The sequence below is a fragment of the Wolffia australiana genome, chromosome 9 (genome assembly GCF_029677425.1).
Source record: "Wolffia australiana isolate 7733 chromosome 9, ASM2967742v1".
Classification (NCBI taxonomy): Eukaryota; Viridiplantae; Streptophyta; class Magnoliopsida; order Alismatales; family Araceae; genus Wolffia; species Wolffia australiana.
The window spans coordinates 4,425,422-4,443,807 of NC_135843.1; the positions used below are offsets into that span (position 1 = coordinate 4,425,422).

Here is an 18,386-nt window from a genome sequence, read left to right on the forward strand (position 1 = left end):
TTAGTGAAGTTAGCTCATCACTAATTACCCCAAAATCTGAATTATCAGTTTGCTTCCGTCAACCTGCATTGTAATTTTAGGGATTAAAAGTTATTACGCATCGTAATGGATAGTTCTTTTAACTCAGTCAAATTACATTGTTTTGTTGCTTGAAAGGGATAGGATGGAAAACAATAATCCTCGATCAACTTCCTGTCTCTCTTCTGAATCACTTGACTAGTATGGTTCCCTTTCTGATGGCACAATTTACAGACATACTGTAGGAGCACTTCAATATATAACATTAACACGACCTGTCATTGCTTTTGTTGTTCATCATGCTTTTCAATAAATGCATTTTCCGAATCCTAGAGACCGAAACTACCTTAAACACCTGTTCAAATACATAAAATGCACAGCTTTACATGGATTGTTTATTTACGATGACTGCTGTTTTAATTTAAATGCATTTAGTGATGCAGAGTGGGTGGGATATAAAATTTATCATTAATCCACAATTGCAGTTTTTGTCTATACAGGTAAAACGTTCATCTAACTGAGTTCTAAAAAGCAACCACCTGTTGATAGATCAAGCAAAGAAGCTGAGTAGAAATCTCTCACTAGTTGGGCCTCATAAATTCTTTTGCTTCAACCTCTTCTTAAAGAAATTAACATCGAAAAAACCATGGTCCAACTCTAAGATGTGACAACATTCGGGCAACTTATCTTGCTCTGAATCGGATTTCTCATCCTTGTACTAAACATATAGAGATAGATTTTTACTTTGTTCATGATCAGGTCTCCTCCAAGAACATCTCTGTAAAATACATAAGTGGAGAAGCTCAACTGGCTGACGCCCTGACACAGGCTCTTCCGAGAGGACGTTTTCTACCTTTGCGGCTCAAGCTGAACGTCCGCTATCACCCGATGAGCTTGACGGCAGGTAAAAAGGAGCCAACATTCGTGAGATGGAAGCGGCAAAATAATAACCTTAAACTATATTTGATTAGTAATAAATGGGCTTTTATAATTATACTCGTTAGAGATTAGATTGTTAGGATTTCATATGAGTTGAAACATAGAGTATGAATGGGCGGTCCGTATAAGGTTTCAGAATAGATAGGATGAACATAGATATGAATGAACCGTCCGGATTAGATATAGGGTAGCTGTTATAAAGAATATTAGCGACTACGATTATAACAGAACATTAAAATAATAGACCTCAATGGAGGGCTAAGAATAAATTCCGAGTTGCCATTATAAATAATGATTACGGCTATGGATAAAATGGACAAAGTATGTTACTACTTTATAGTACAGATTACAAACCTTTTTAATTTTTTTAGATCAATGGGAATACAGCGATCTTTAATCGTGTCTCCATGTTTACTTCCTCTCTTCTCTTCTCTATTATATTCCTCTCCTTTTTCCTCCGTCTCTTGAAGTAGGATTGAAATCTTACCTTTCTTATGTATCTAGTATGTAGGGACGCTGGCAAATTTGTTTACATTTATTCATTTAATTAATAGATACTCTACAGAGTGAACATAATAGGGAATCAAGGTGACGGGATCAGATTTGGGGGAGAAATGAATTTAACAAGTTGCAAAATTTGACTCCAAAATTTGTTAAAATGTTTGGCTCCAGCATTATGACTTAATGCTTTTACAATTAATGTTTGTTTAATAATTTATGCAACATGAGTCAGTTCTGAATACAAGTGTCAGAAAAATACCTGAACATAGTGTAAATGACTGTGGACACATGACTTTACTTTGCAGTTCGCACTCTAGACGGAGACAGTACACCTCTTTTATCAGGTAAAACTTTATTGGTCTCTGAACAGCTTATTCTGATTGCATTTTTGTATGAAGATAATGGCCAACTTCACAATTATGTAAAAAATGATAAAAGTTTCTGCATTTTTCATAATCAAATTCAGGCTCAAAAGTAAAACTCATATTAACACAAAAAAAAAACTATTTTTGGACCTACCATTTTCATACAAACATTATTGAGGAAAGAAACTTTTTTCCTCTAAACATCCTAGCTTTGTGGTATTGCTTTGATAAGTTATGTTGCAATTTAAAATTCTATTTGTATGTATTGATATATGTGACACAGTTTTTGTCTTAATGAATCACTTCTATCCCTAAATTTATCGTTAACTGTTAGTTGAAATTGGTAATTATTTGGATACATTTAATTAAAATTTGGGAACCTTTGATATAAAGAAAAATTGATTTCATATGTAAAAATGATTACCCAAAAGCATATTAAAAAGACTGTTATGAACATGTACATGAGAACATATTTTATATTTAATAACATTTTTTCCAACTCTAGATAATTGTGGAGCATTTCAACGTCATACACAATTGAGAGACTAGTTTTTGAATGAAGTTTATTTGATTCATTAAATATTCAGCTGGCACTTAAGATATTGAGAATATTATATATAGACACAAATACAGGTAAAAAACAAGCTAACGTTTGTGAAACCTATTAGAGTTTACCCAGTAATATCATATATCAATGACTACCAATGCATCCTTAATTTATAGAGTTCAAGACATTGTCGTGCATGCATACTTAACTTAACAATGACAACCAACTGCGAATAGTAAGTTATTGACTTTTTTAAGGATGTTAAAAATGTGAATCTAAGGTAATATCATATATTCATCATGTTTATTAGCTGGCTTATAAACATATATGTATAATAATTGTTCAAATAAATATGCATTTGTGCCAGTAATGTGTTTGAGATTGCATTCCTTGGAATTATCTTTTTAAGTCAAAGATTTGGCTTTTATGTGGGCAAATAACTGATTTTTGGACTTGAATGTTGGCCAGCTAACGAAAATAATATCAGATGTAAATTTGAATCAATGAAATCCAATATGCAGATACATGGAGGACAAATAAAATTTAAATACTTCAATTTCACTAAATGAAATTACCGTATTAAATAGACCCCTACATGTCGCAAACCATGAATCGGAAAAAGAGAAAATGCATTAAAATTTCATTTTTGCATCCTAATTTCAATGAAAAGCTAATCACCTATCATTTGGACACTTGTAGATGACTCTAAGAACATGCATCGAAACATGACTATAGCGGCTTTAATATGTTTATATTTTTAAATAATCTTCGGAAAATCTGATAACGCTACTGACACACTTGACATGCAAGAAGTAGATTGTCAAGTGATATACCAGGATTTGACTAAAAATATGATTTTTAGGCCTTTGCTTTATGATATTTCTTAAAAATATCCTTAGAAGAGGTTAGGGGCCAAATCATTTGAACAGGTTATGAATCAGCTGACGAGAGAGTAAATTTAATCTTAAATATTTTAAAATTATTTTTAAGGTAATTTTACATTGTTTTAAAATTTTAACTTGTTCTAGCAAGAAAAATTATTGAGATTAAGTTAATATGGTTAAAACTGTTTGACTAACTGAATAGATTTTTAATAGATTCTACTAATTGTAATGAAGTTTATGAATTTTTTGAATTTTTATAAGAAATGAATTGATAAATATTAAAGTACAAATTACCAATGCTCCCATGGCAAAATTTGCAATCGGTTACACTAGTGCTTGTAATTCTCCTACTGAGCCAATGGGGTAGCACTGAGTAGTCGAAAATAAATGCTGGGACACATGTTATAGGGGTAACGTTGAGTATTGTTTCCTTTACTTTCTAGTATGTACTCTGGGCTATTCAGTGTAATGTTTACTACAGTAACCAATGCGAAATTAAAATGAAATATCCTAAAGATAATACAAACCTTGTCGTCATTTTCCCCAAGGGCCAAGAGATTTTTTTTCGAGAACACTGATCACAATTAAAAATCTCTCCCAAGCGTTTCAAGAACAATAATGGATCAAATAATACTGATGCACTAGGCTGTCAACCATAAGTTGGGAACTCAAATCCAAGACAGAATACAAATTGGGACTTCATTAACACCCTTTCCATCTCATATTCTACAATGAACCTTTCAAATTTAAATTAATTTGCCATATTCGCTTTCAAAAAACTAAGTGTGCTTGAAGAACGTACTTGTTGGTATTTGGCATGTTTATCATCAGCGTCATTGCTTGTATTTCTTCTTATGGATTCAAACGTTGTGTGCGATTCTATAGAATCCACTTGACTCTTAAGGTTAAAAGTGTAATTACAGTCAGAGACCCTTAAACTATACAGAAATAAATTTTATGAATTTTTTTTTTCTTACTTTATCTTAGATGGTGAATAATACAGTTTATAATATATAGATATCGGGTAAAATGAAATATTAACTTTTACTTTCATGAGGAAATTCGAAGTCATCCAGCTATAGTGACTAAAAGTAAGAATTTTTTAGCTTTAGAATGTGATATCTCAGAAAATATACGAGTTTAATGCTAAAATACGGAAAGTTTTGTTCATTTTTTCTTGAAAATATAACCCCAACTAATATAAAACTCACCAATGTATTTGGTTCACAATGAAGTTTAGGATGGTTATCTGCTCATTTAAAATCATATTTTGGTCCATTCTTAAGGTTCACACGAGAAGGGTAGCAGTTTCACATAATTTGATTAAATTTGATCAATAAAAAAGAAGCACTATGTTCCGCGAAAAAGGGAGCATTATGTCTGTGCAACAGCCTTCCACAATACGCACAACAATGTATATCCAGTCAACAATTCTCGGCTAATGATGATTTTATGTTTTTGTGATAATTCAGATTTTGGGGTAATTAGTGATGAGCTAACTTCACTAATTAGTGTCGTTGGTTTATCCGAATTAAAACACCAAAAAATTATAATAACCTTACTAGCGTAGGGAGAGTAAGGGTTGATCCATAGGGAGCAAGGGTTTTTTTCTTAGGAATTTGTGCTTTAGTTATGTATTTTTTAATAATTTTAGAGGTAGGTTTACTACATATGAAGATAAATAACTAATTAAATAAAAATATATAACAAAGAAAAATAAAATATTATTGTAATATTATAATAATATTAATAGGCAGAAAAAAAAATTTTGGTATTTTTTAGGAGTATTTGAAAGCTATAACAAAAAAGGAAATGAAACAGTTTGGCGCTCTGGACTTAGTCAAAATTTGGCTAAGTCCGGATGCCAAATGGGGAAGGTGCCTTGGTGGAGAAGAGAGAAACAATGGACTGTACTAAAACCACTCTAGAATGAATTCTAGAACAAATTTTTGAGTGTGGTTGGATGCACTGGAACCAGCTGGATATTGGCTAGCTGATCTAAGACTAACCAAAAGACAAAATATGAACAGAAAAGAATAAAAAAGGATAAATAAGAAGGTAACCTCTTTGTCAGACCCGCTAAGGTCCAAGGGACTTCTTCTTCTCCTTTCCACCAGCTTCTTCAGCCCTGGATGCTTCGTGCTCAGCCTGGCACTCACTGAGATGAATGGATCTATGACTCAATTGCACTTAGGCCACCAAACATTACTTTGGATTGAATCACAAGATGAATTTTACAATAGGGTGAAGGGGTTTATATAGGGAGAGAGAGCAAAGGAGAGCCATTGGATTTTTAATTCAATGGATGGCCAGATCTTCTTTTCAGGGTCATGATCCACGTCCATTATGGTCCTACAATCAGCATTGAGACCTTTGAAATACCCCCTGGACGTTCAAGGTTATTTCCTTAATTAGGATTAAAGGTGCTATCTTTAAGTCTCCACCCTTGGATGTTTTGTGGATTGAATGGCTAGATCTTCTTCTCTGGCTTGGATCCACATCCAAGGTTGTCCTCCCATCATCATTTAAGCCCCTGAAATATTCATAAATAACCATGACTGCACCTTCCCCTTGCCCTCCTTTCTTTGGCCCAACATGCCTCTCATAGTGGGCTTATTGGAGCTTCCTTAGTGGGCCTTTAGACTAGAGCCAACTGTCTTGCTTTAGGCCTTTTTTCTTGGCCCAGGGTTGTGGCTGAGCCTGCTCCTCTGAAATTCATTCCACTTAACTCATTGAGTTAAGTGGGGTTAGTCCCACAAATGATAATAATTAACTCCAAATTAGAAAAAGGTGATTTTGTTTCATGATATTTTACAACTTAACATAAATGTTGATAATATATCCAGATAAAGATAAAGAAGTAGATAAATTAGCTGAAATTGCACATATATATTACTATGATTTTGGATTTATCAAATACCCCCCAACTTAGATTATTGCTAGTCCCTTAGCAATGCCCTTCAATTTTCTTTGGACTTCCCTTCTCGCCTTTACACCAAGAAGGTATCTACATGAAGCGTTAAGTTTATCAATCACTTATCTAGATGAGCATTTTCCTTCGACAATCTAGGTCAAAACCTTTGCAGGAATACATGAACTTTTTTCTCATAGTCTGAGCAGAACTGGTGGTCATAATAGGGCAGCTTACTTCTCTCTAGGCTCAACACCATAAAAAAAAGATTTCCTCACTTCACACATTGAACTGGGCCTCACCCCTCTTGGTTCACTCGCTCACAAGAGAAAGGGCTACCTAAGTGGTGATGTCCCTAAAAGCTTCATCAGACCTGAAATAGAGAGTATGCACTCTTCGCCTCTTATTATGAGCACAAGGTAACAAGGCGTGTTAAGAAATGGCTTCCTATCTACTCTAAGCTTCAAGAGAGATGAGAAGAAAGGTTTAATGAGAATGGGCAAAGTCTGAGTTAAGAAAGTCGGAGGAAGATTACTTATATAGCCTACTCCCAAGATTCAAGAAGAAATGTGGAAGGTAGAAGAAGGTAAAGATGATCCTCATAAGTTATTCTTCTAGGTAGAGAATGCATTCATTATGGAATGATAGGCAGTTCATAGGAAACAAATAAGAAGAAGAAGAAGAAACAATCCCCATAGTAATTTTTCCTTTCTTTTTTCATAATATTGTAAAATGTATTCTTCATAGTAATTTTCTGTATTTCCTGTTTTTTTTTTTTTTTTTCGGGGCGGCAAATAGAAGAGAATAAGAAAGGATGTATGAAGTACCGTAATCAAATAAATTTTCTTGAATGAATGTCAATCACAGATTTCATGCAATCACTCTACCCTCAAAGAGGATTTTTTTTTTATTTTTTATTTACTATGAGGATCAGAAAGAGGAAATAGATTGAGAAGATGTAGAGTGAATATCAATGGAAAAGATTTAAAATCAGATGACAAATATCAATATGATATTGTTTTTAAAGATAAGAGAGATAGAACGACTTGGGAGTAAGGCATTTCATATGCAAGGAGGTGGGGTCGTATATAGGTACGGTGAGGTAAAGGTGGTAAAGGGTCAGTAAGCACAGATTGATGAAGATGGCAAATGAAGAATTGTGGGATGAAGATTTTATAAGAGGTATTGAATGGAGGGGTAATGTGCTCAAGACTTGAAGAAGTGCATCTCACTATCCAGCATATGATTAGGCTGATAGGTAGTCATTCACATAGATAGGTTCGGTTAAATCAAAATATGGGTGTAGTGGGGGTGTCACACTTTCACTCAACGCTCAAATCCTTATCTATGGGGTATACACCTTTTGATTTTCAGATCTGTCCTTCACTCTACCATGTACTCTTGCCATTTGGGGATAGGATCATGTACTACCTAGAAATAAACATTGATGCCCCTATAATATGATCATGATGCGCTCAGTGAGCATAGCTTCCCCACATTTTCTTCTAAGGTAAAAAGATAAAAGGGGCTGTCCAAATTTTGGTTATGGCATGATGTTGAATTCAAGAATCTTTTATACCCCCCATCTTATTTAAAAAAAAACATTGAGACATCATAGAAAATATAAAACTTTTAAGGCGGATTGAATCTCCCCCCACATAGTAGTTGCATAGTCCTCAATGCATAGGAAAATATAAAAAGGAGTTTAGAGGGCGCAAACAGTGGGTTGAGCGCTTTCATGTAGGTTCCTTCACATCCATTTCATGTATTGGTGGTAGGCATTTTCTGAAACCAAAGAAAAGAAAAGAAAACAAAAGAAAAACAAAGAAATAAAAGAAAATAATAAAGGTCAAAAATAGAAATAAAAGCTTTAATGCAGCTCTATGGATGTTACTAACCTGCAGGTTTTTCCAACATCATACTAAGGGGTTGATGAGTAGGATCATCATGTAAGTAAGGCTTCAGCCTTTTGCCCATTCACTGTGAATTGTTTATGGGTTCTAGGATCCGAAATTAAAATGGCCCCATTTTCATATGATTCAACTACCAAATAAGGTCCATTCCATCTACTTTTTAGCGTACCAGGAAAGAGTTTTAATCTTGAATTGTAAAGCCATACCTTTTGATCTTTGAAAAAAAAGGTCCTTCTTCTGATGTTTTTGTCGTGGAAGGCCTTCATCTTGGCTTTGTATATCTTGGAGTTTTCATAAGCCTCATTCCTAATTTCTTCAAGTTCTTGGAGCTAGAGCAACCTGCATTTTCCTGCTTCATCTAAATAAAGATTTAGCTTTTTAATTGCCCATGAAGCTTTATTTTCCAACTCCAATGGTAGATGACATGGTTTTCCAAATATCAACCTGAAGGGGGACATTCCTAAGGGTGTTTTATAGGCTGTTCTATAGGCCCATAATGCTTCATTTAGTTCCCATTGGGCTTCACAAATTTTTGAAGGATTTTCTTAATTTCTCTGTTACATAATTCAACCTGCCCATTAGCTTGCGGGTGGTATGGGGTGGTTACTCTATGTTGTACACCATATTTTTTCAAAAGATGTCTAAAATTAAAGTTTACAAAATATGACCCCCCATCACTAATTATAGCCCTAGGACATCCATATCTGCAAAAGATGTAAGTCTCCACAAAATCAGTGACAACTTTACTGGTATTGGTCCTAGTGGCTATGGCTTTTACACACTTTGAGACATAGTGTGCAGCCATTAAAATATACTCATATCCATTCGAATTAGGAAATGGTCCCATGAAATCAATGCCCCATAAATCGAACATATCTACTTCTAAAATGGGTTTTAGAGGCATATGATTTTTTCTATCAATATTTATAGATGCTAGACATGCCAAACATTTTAAATAAAAATCATGTGCATCTTTAAATAAATTTGGCCAATAAAACCCACTTTCCATTACCTTATGGGCTGTTACCTTAGCTGAATAGTGACCTCCTCCTGGGTTGGAATGGCAGAATGTAAGGATGATGTTCTGTTCTTCTTCGGGTACGCATCTTCTAAGAATTTGATAAGCTCCTTGATGGAATAGCTGTGGTTCTTCCCAAAAATAATCTCGCATGTCCTTGAAGAACTTCTTTCTCTCATTGTAGCTCCATCCTGAAGGGACTCTTCCTGTCACCAAAAAATTCACAATGTTTGCAAACCATGGAACATTTCCTGTTTGGATAGCCAGAATTTGCTCATCAAGAAATGCTTCATGGATAAGTGAGGAGTCATTTACTTTGATCCTAGAAAGATGATCAGCAACATAATTTTCATAGCCCTTTTTATCTTGAATTTCTATGTCAAATTCCTGTAATAATAAAATCCATTTGATAAGCCTAGTTTTAGCTTCCTTTTTAGATAAAAGATATTTTAATGCCGCATGATCAGTGTAGACTATTATTTTACTACAAAGCAAATAAGGTCAAAATTTTTATAAAGCAAAAATTACAGCTAGCAGTTCTTTTTCTGTGGTAGAGTAATTTAGTTGTGCATCAATTAAAGTTCTGCTAGCATAATATATGGCCACTGGTTTCTTCTCTTTCCTCTGTCCTAAGACTGCCCCTACAGCAAAATCAGAGGCATCACACATGATTTCAAATGGCAAGCTCCAATCTGGAGCTTGCAAAATAGGTGCATGTGTGAGAGCCTTCTTCAGGTCTTCAAAAGCAGAAATAGCACTTTTATCCAAAGTGATTTCATTAGTTTTACTAGAAAGGAAATTAGTAAGAGGTTTGGAAATTTTAGCAAAGTTTTGAATGAACCTCCTATAGAAACCTGCATGGCCGAGGAACCCTCTAAGGGTTTTTAGATTTGTGGGGAGTGGAAGGCCCTTGATGACTTCTATTTTGGCCTTGTCCACTTCCAGTCCACGATTGCTGACCTTGTGCCCCAATACCACTCCCTCCTGTACCATAAAATGAGATTTTTCCCAACTTAGCACAAGGTTACTTTCAATGCATCTTTGAAGAACTTTAGTGAGATTTAGAAGGCAATTTTCAAAAGAATCTCCAAATACAGAAAAATCATCCATAAAATTTCTGAACAATCGCCTACTAAATCAGAGAATAAAGAGTTCATGCATCTTTGGAAGGTGGCTGGAGCATTACATAGGCCAAAAGGCATGCGCCTGAAGGCATATGTACCTACAAGGCTAGTAAAAGTTGTTTTCTCTTGATCATCATGATGAATGTTAACTTGATTATATCCTGAATAACCATCAAGAAAACAAAAGAAATTCTGTCCTGATAGTTTTTCTAAAATTTGATCAATGAAAGGAAGGGGATAATGGTCTTTCTTTGTAGCCTTATTTAATTTTCTATAGTCAATACATACCCTCCATCCAGTTATCAGCCTCTTCTGGATTTCTTCTCCCTTTTCATTGATCTCTACTGTTACTCCATATTTCTTTGGCACCATGTGAACAGGGCTGATCCATTCACTATAAGAAATGGCATAAATAATACCTGCATCTAGCCATTTTAATATTTCATTCTCTAATATTTCCCTCATATGTGGGTTCAGCCTACGTTGGTGCTCCCTAGAAGGTTTAGAATCATCTTCTAAAAATATTCTGTGTTCACAAATTGATGAAGGGATTCCTCTAATATCTTCAAATGTCCATCCTAATGCTCCTTTATGCTCTCTCAATACCTTAAGCAAATCATTTTCTTGTGAAGGAGTAAGGGACGAGGAAATAATCACAAGTAAGGAATTTCTAGAATCTAAAAATGCATATTTTAAAGACGAGGGGAGAGGTTTAAGCTCTAAGTTCAAATCTAGGGAGAGTAGAGGAGGTTCAGGTTCTACTATTTCCTCGTTGGCATCATCTACTCTCAATAAAAACCCTCGAATAGCATCGACATCATCCTCCTCTTCATCACAAAAATTTAACTCTTCGTTACTCCCTTTAGGACATTTCATCATCTTGGATATGTCTAATTTAACCCTTTCCTCTCCAACCTTAAATTCAATAGTCCCTTTTTCCCAATCCATGATTGTTCTAGGTGTCACCAAGAAGGGTCTTCTTAGAATGATAGGCGCTACACTTAGATCTCCCTTTACCTTTACCTCAGTTACAATAAAATCGACGAGGATCTCACAATTTTCAGCGTTTATCATCACATCAGATAACCTACCCTCTGGTTGTCTAATTGTTCCATTAGCTAGCAATAGATCCATGCAGATTTCCTCTAATTCTCCAAAACCGTATTCCTCATATAAAACTTTTGGAATAATACTAATACTAGCTCTTGTATCTAATAATACTCTAGTAAAAATCTTTCCTCCAATTTCACATGTAATAAAAGGAGCTCCTGGATCTTTCTTTTTAATGGGAACAGAGTTTAAGATACTAGAGGCATTTTCGGAAAGCTTAACTACCTCCTTGGTTTTCCTTGATGTCCATGAATCCTTTAAATATTTCTTTAAAGAAGGTGCACATTTAATCATATCCTCTACGGCTATTGACATAGTGGCTTTCTTGAAATTCTCTAGGAGTCTATACTCATAATCAGGAGAAGACTTAAGGGGTTTTAAGGCTGAAGGATAAGGAATGGGAGGGGTGTAGGTTGAAGGTAGGGGTTCCACACTAGGTGATGGAGCCTCTCCTTCTCTTAGGTTATTTTCCTCCAATTTTGTTTTTTCCTTGCCTCGGTGAGGATCTTGAAGTTCCTTGCCATTTCTCAATTTTGAAATGGCTTGAATTTCTTCAAGATCTTCCTCATTGTCATGATATAGGGTTTCCTCTTGTGAATGACATAAATTTTTGGGATTAATGGAAGGTTGAGTTGGAAATCGACCTGAGTGGGAGTTGGATTCAACTCCCTTACCTCCATGGTCAGCTGTACTTTGCTTCAAGCTCTCCAATAGCTGTCTGGTCTGCTCTTGCGCATCCATCATCATTTTTGTGTGTGTTTCCATCATGGCTTGCATGCGCATCTCCATTTCTTCCCGTAGCCTTCGATTCTGCTGCTCTATCATGTGAGAGATCACATGTGTTAGAGTGGACAAATCTTGTACCTGGTTTTGTGGAGCTGCTTGATAAGGCTGTTTAATGGGGTCTGGAATTGGACTCGTTGCTGGAAAGGGGCCTTGGTTTCTTGGGAGTAGATTCCTTGGTTGTTGTAGATGGTCCTCTTTGGTCCTCCCCAAGGCTGTTGGTTGTGGTTCAACAAATGGACCTCCTCCTCTCCAAGTTGGCATGCTCCATCCTCATGATCTCTGCTAGAACATATAGAACAAATATGTGCTTTCAGAAGGGGTGAGTTAGGGAGAAAAGCATTCTTTAGAGTGGAAGTCAATTCTTCAAGTTTCTTGTTGGTTTCTCTTATCCCTGAATGAAGATCAGCTTCCTTTGAAGTTACTTGCAGCACTCCTCGTTTTGGGTTGGCATTTCTTCCATTTTGACTTGCTCCTATTTCCTGTAGGTCGGTTTCAGCCACCCTTTCCAAAAGATCAAAGACTTCATCCTCATAAGCCATATAGAACGAGCCACCAGCTATTTGATTCACTTTATTTTTAAAAATATCAGGAAGTGATTCATAAAAAATTTCAGCTAGCTGACATTTTTCTATTCCATGGTGAGGGCATTTTCGGATTAATTCATTGAACCTTTCCCATGATTCACTAAATGCTTCATGATCATGGGGATAAAATTTCTGAATTTCTTTTCTATCAAAATTAGTTTTGGAAAGGGGATAAAATTTATGTAGAAATTTATTCTGCATTTCTTCCCATGAGTTAAATGTTATGCCTAAATTTCTATGCCATGCGAAAGCCTTATCTTTCAAAGTAAGCGGAAAATATTTCATTTTTAAAGCTTCAGTAGTTAAACCAGGAATATTTTGAGAGGAACATCGAATGTGAAAATCATCAAGAAATTCTAAGGGGTTTTGAGAAGAATGACGAGTAAATTTAGGGAGAGAATTAAGTAGGGCATTGTCATACCTAAACATAACCCCCTCACCTGCATTGATATTGATGCCGGTTTGCCGTAGACTTCCTGATGGACTAGATCTATCCAGCATCGTCCTTCTCCTCTCTTGTTGTGGCTGACCATCTTCTGCCATATCGACTTCTTCTTTATCTTGAGCTATAAGCGTTGCTGGAAGAGCAGGATATTGAGTGTCTAAATTCCTCAACACTAGTCCCAGCCTTAGACTTTGTTAAGACCATCAATCTCCAAAAAACTAGTTAGAAGTACCATTTGTTCAGGGTTAGCTGCCCTCAACTTTGGCAAAAGAGGAAAAAATACAAATTCACTACAAACAATCACCGTGCTCCCCGCCAACGGCGCTAGTTGATAATTCAGATTTTTGGGTAATTAGTGATGAGCTAACTTCACTAATTAGTGTCATTGGTTTATCCGAATTAAAACACCAAAAAATTATAATAACCTTACTAGCATAGGGAGAGTAAGGGTTGATCCACAGGGAGCAAGGGTTTTTTTCTTAGGAATTTGTGCTTTAGTTATGTATTTTTTAATAATTTTAGAGGTAGGTTTACTACATATGAAGATAAATAACTAATTAAATAAAAATATATAACAAAGAAAAATAAAATATTATTGTAATATTATAATAATATTAATAGGCAGAAAATAAATTTTTGGTATTTTTTAGGAGTATTTGAAAGCTAAATCAAAAAAGGAAATGAAACAGTTTGGCGCTCTGGACTTAGTCAAAATTTGGCCAAGTCCGGATGCCAAATGGGGAAGGTGCCTTGGTGGAGGAGAGAGAAACAATGGACTGTACTAAAACAACTCTAGAATGAGTTCTAGAACGAATTTTAGAGCGTGGTTGGATGCACTGGAACCGTCTAGATATTGGCTAGCTGATCTAAGACTAACCAAAAGACAAAATATGAACAGAAAAGAATAAAAAAGGATAAATAAGAAGGTAACCTCTTTCTCAGACCCGCTAAGGTCCAAGGGACTTCTTCTTCTCCTTTCCACCAGCTTCTTCAGCCCTGGATGCTTCGTGCTCAGCCTGGCACTCACTGAGATGAATGGATCTATGACTCAATTGCACTTAGGCCACCAAACATTACTTTGGATTGAATCACAAGATGAATTTTACAATAGGGTGAAGGGGTTTATATAGGGAGAGAGAGCAAAGGAGAGCCATTGGATTTTTAATTCAATGGATGGCCAGATCTTCTTTTCAGGGTCATGATCCACGTCCATTATGGTCCTACAATCAGCATTGAGACCTTTGAAATACCCCCTGGTGATGAACTCAATTTTAGGGTGTTTTTTTTACTGGTTATTTGTCAGTTGAATTCGTGTGAGGATTGAGCTTATGCAACGAAATTTATAACCTCACAGCCTTTGGCAAGCAAGGGTCGATCCACAGGAAGCAGAGAAAACAGCAGAAAATTCTTTTCTATTAAATCAGTCTATTCAGTTCTCTAATTCCAAGTGTTAATCTCTGTAGAAATTTTATTCAGAATAAGTTGCAGCGAATTCCTTAAAAGTATTGATTCAGCTAATTCTTCAGTTAAATTATCTTCAGTTAAGTTTTACGGAGATATCTTGGCAAAACTCAATTGAGCAGAACCGTCAGCAGAGAAATGAGCAACTCCCCGGCGACGGTTCGCTTACGCCCTGTGAGGCAATTGAGCAAACACCCGGCAGGTGTTTGTGCACGCGCGAACGCCGGCGCGTGGGTGAGCCTGCTCGCGGCGCTGCTGCGCGCCGGCGAGCCTGCGCGCGGTGTGCGCGGCGCTGCTACGCGCGGGCGAGCTTGTGTGCGGCACTGCTGCGCACGGGCGAGCCTGTGCGCGGCGTTGCTGCGCGCGGGTGAGCCTGCGCGCGGCACTGCAGCGCGCGGCGAGCCTGCTCGCGGTGCTGATTCGCGCGGGCGAGCTTGCTCGCTGCTTGGATGGCTGGCAACCTAGGCTGATGCCTGGGTTGCTAGTAGTTCGAAATTCTGCAAGGAAGGATTTCACGATCGGATGCGAGAACAATGAAACTTTTGCTAGACAGAATGGAAAACGATTCAATCAACTATTGGATTCGAAATCAAATGTAACCAAAGGAACAACAGAAATTGGAAATGCTGAAGACACAGCTTGTGATCTTCAGCCCAACCCTGATTGTCTTAGAAGGGAGAAGAAGATTGTACCAAAACCGAAACGCTCACGCCTCCTTGTGTCACTCCTTCCGGGCAAGGCGGCGATCGTCGTGCTCCAGCTACTCCTCGGCTTGCTTCTCTCCCAGCTCCAATGCTCATCAGCCTTGGAGGGTCTGCAGAAATCCTTTCTCTCCAAGCCCTAGCTTCCTTTAGAGAAATTCTGGACAACCTAAAATCAACTCTCAAGAGAGTATTTATAGGTTTCTTTTAAGTCATGCCCAGGGGCATTTTCATAATTTTTGCTTGTTTGAAACTTTGCCCGCTCCTCTTGATCCTCGTCTCTTTCCTTGACCTTCTTAACCTGTTTCTGAATGTTTACTAACCATAAAATGTTAAATATATTCCACTTGATTCAAAGGATCAAGTGGGGTTAGTGATTTTATAAAATGATGCATATGCATGATATTAGCATGAATTAACATTATAATTTTGATGAATGAAAACTAAAAAGTTTAATTATTTGATGACATATTTGAGAGTCATCAAACACCCCCAAACTTAGATCATTACTAGTCCCTTAGTAATGAAATGCAGGTGAGAATAAAAGATGATATCAAGTTGACCCTCGACTTCCGATAGCTTTGATTCATGCTCTTTTCAAGGAGTATTTTGAGCAATTGAACTTGACCAGCACAGTAGAAATTTAGGATCTATCTCAGCCTTCTACCTCAACTAAGTGCACTTGATCTACGGAGTACATATAGTAAGTACATAGTATATGGAGTAAGGTCGAGTTAACACCCCAAGCGCACTAGTGAACAAGGCGTCGAGAGCGGTGCTAATGGTAGCTCAATACTATGGCTATAGTAGCATCGGCTCAAACACATGGGAGACAGCTTTTCCACCTTTATTTTCTTTGGCATTTGCTGCTTGTTGGTCATTTTTGATGATAATCATCTTTAGTAAATATGATGCAAGCTTTTGCTTGTTTTTGCGCAATGCAGCTTTCACTTTATAATTTGGTGGCGCTTATCCACTACCCATGTGCCGTCCTTAGTAGACCGGCAGCTTATTCACCCGACAAAGTTTTGTATCCTTCTTGGTTCAGGGAGCTTCACTCACATCATAATAATATTGCCAATGAGCTAGCACTAACCCTACTCTCCACTAAAGCTAAAAATTACGTGCATGTAAGTGCTAACTCAACCCGAAGTCGGTGGTGAGGTGAGAGAAATATAATGGTAAGAGATGTGGATGAAATAGTACGTATCATAGTGCACCTAGCTAGGCTTACTTCACCTAGGATTTCCTAGCTGGCCACTCTTGCACCTCTACCCTTTTGAAAATAATCAAATTATCATGCATATCATTGGACAAGCATCTCCTAGGATCATCAATATCCATGGTTTGTGAATGCAAAACGAAAAATTTTAATGGATGATGCATGCAACTGTACTCCCCTCCCCCCAATAAAAAGGCATGTTCCTACATGACAAATCATAATTACGAGAAAGGAGAAAGAGAGATCAAACCATGGAAGGAAAGGCGGCGATCAGCATTCGTGTTGTCCAGTGACGGTGTACCTGGCTTGGATAGGTGTAGCTGCACACGAAGACAGAAACAAAAACGAAGAAAACAAAAACAAAACACAGCAAAATAACAAAACAGAGAAAATAGGAAATGGAAGCAAAAACTAGTCAGATCATGAGCTCTCGTGCGGTGGCTTTTCTAAAGTAATATTCATGGGGCTATTAAGATCTTCTTCTTCTAAGTAGGGTTTGAGCCGTTGCCCATTCACAGTGAATTGTCTTTGAGATGTAGGATAAAAAATGGTAACCGCTCCATTATCAAAAACCTGCTGAACAAGGAAGGGGCCATCCCATCGCGTTTTCAATTTTCCTGGAAAGAGTTTTAATCTAGAGTTGTAAAGCCATAATTTTTTATTCTCTACAAAAATTCGTCTCTTCAAGCTCTTATCATGAAACATCTTCATCTTGGCTTTATAAATCTTCGAATTCTCATAAGCCTCATTTCTTAACTCTTCCAACTTATTCAATTGAAGAAGTCTATGCTTGCCGGCTCTATCCAAATCTAGGTTGAGTTTCCTAATAGCCCACAGGGCCTTGTGTTCTAACTCAAGTGGTAGGTGACAACCCTTCCCAAAGATAAGTCGAAAGGGAGACATGCCAAGAGGAGTTTTGTAAGCGATCCTATAGGCCCATAATGCCTCATCTAGCTTCCTAGACCAATCTTTCCTTTTCGGACGCACTATTTTCCTCAAAATTTTCTTAACCTCCCGATTGCACAATTCAACTTGGCCATTGGCTTGAGGGTGATAAGGAGTAGTGACTCGATGATGGACACCAAACTTCTTGAGGAGGTTCCTAAAGTTGTAGTTTGTAAAGTGGGAACCTCCATCACTAATGATAGCTCGTGGGCATCCATATCTATAAAAGATGTTTTTCTCAATAAAATTAGTCACTACCTTACTGTCATTGGTTTTGGAGGGAATGGCTTCTACCCATTTGGAGACATAATCGACAGCCATCAAAATATATTCATAACCATTAGAACTAGGGAAGGGTCCCATAAAATCGATTCTCCATAAATCAAATATTTCTACTTCTAGGATGGGTTGTAGGGGCATTCTATCTTTCCTATTTATGTTGACGGATGCTTGGCATGCTAAACAAGTATTTTAAAATTTCTGGGCGTCATGAAATAATGTAGGCCAAAAGAAACCCGATTCAACAACTTTATGAGCTGTTACCTTGGCCGAGTAGTGTCCCCCTCCGGGTTTGGAATGACAGAATTCCAAAATGTTTCTTTGCTCGCTCTCGGGGACACACCGCCTCAAAATTTGATCTTGGCCTTGATGGAATAGCTCCGAATCTTCCCAAAAGTAAAATCGTGCATCCTTAAGCAGCTTCTTCCTCTCATGAGACGTCCATCCTGTGGGAATTTTTCCTGAAACCAAAAAATTGACAATGTGCGCGTACCAAGGAAGCGATGTTCCTTGTGCGGTTATGACATATTCATCAGGAAATGCATCATTTATAATCTCAGGTTGGGTGCTCATGATTCGAGAGAGATGATCTGCTACTACATTTTCACACCCTTTCTTATCTTTGATCTCTAA

At 37.1% G+C, this 18,386-nt stretch overlaps 1 pseudogene; it reads left to right on the forward strand.

The window, feature by feature from the left end:
* The first annotated feature begins 12,746 nt into the window (after positions 1-12,746).
* LOC144708103 (small nucleolar RNA R71) lies at positions 12,747-12,840 on the forward strand (annotated as a pseudogene).
* The last annotated feature ends 5,546 nt before the right edge of the window (positions 12,841-18,386 follow it).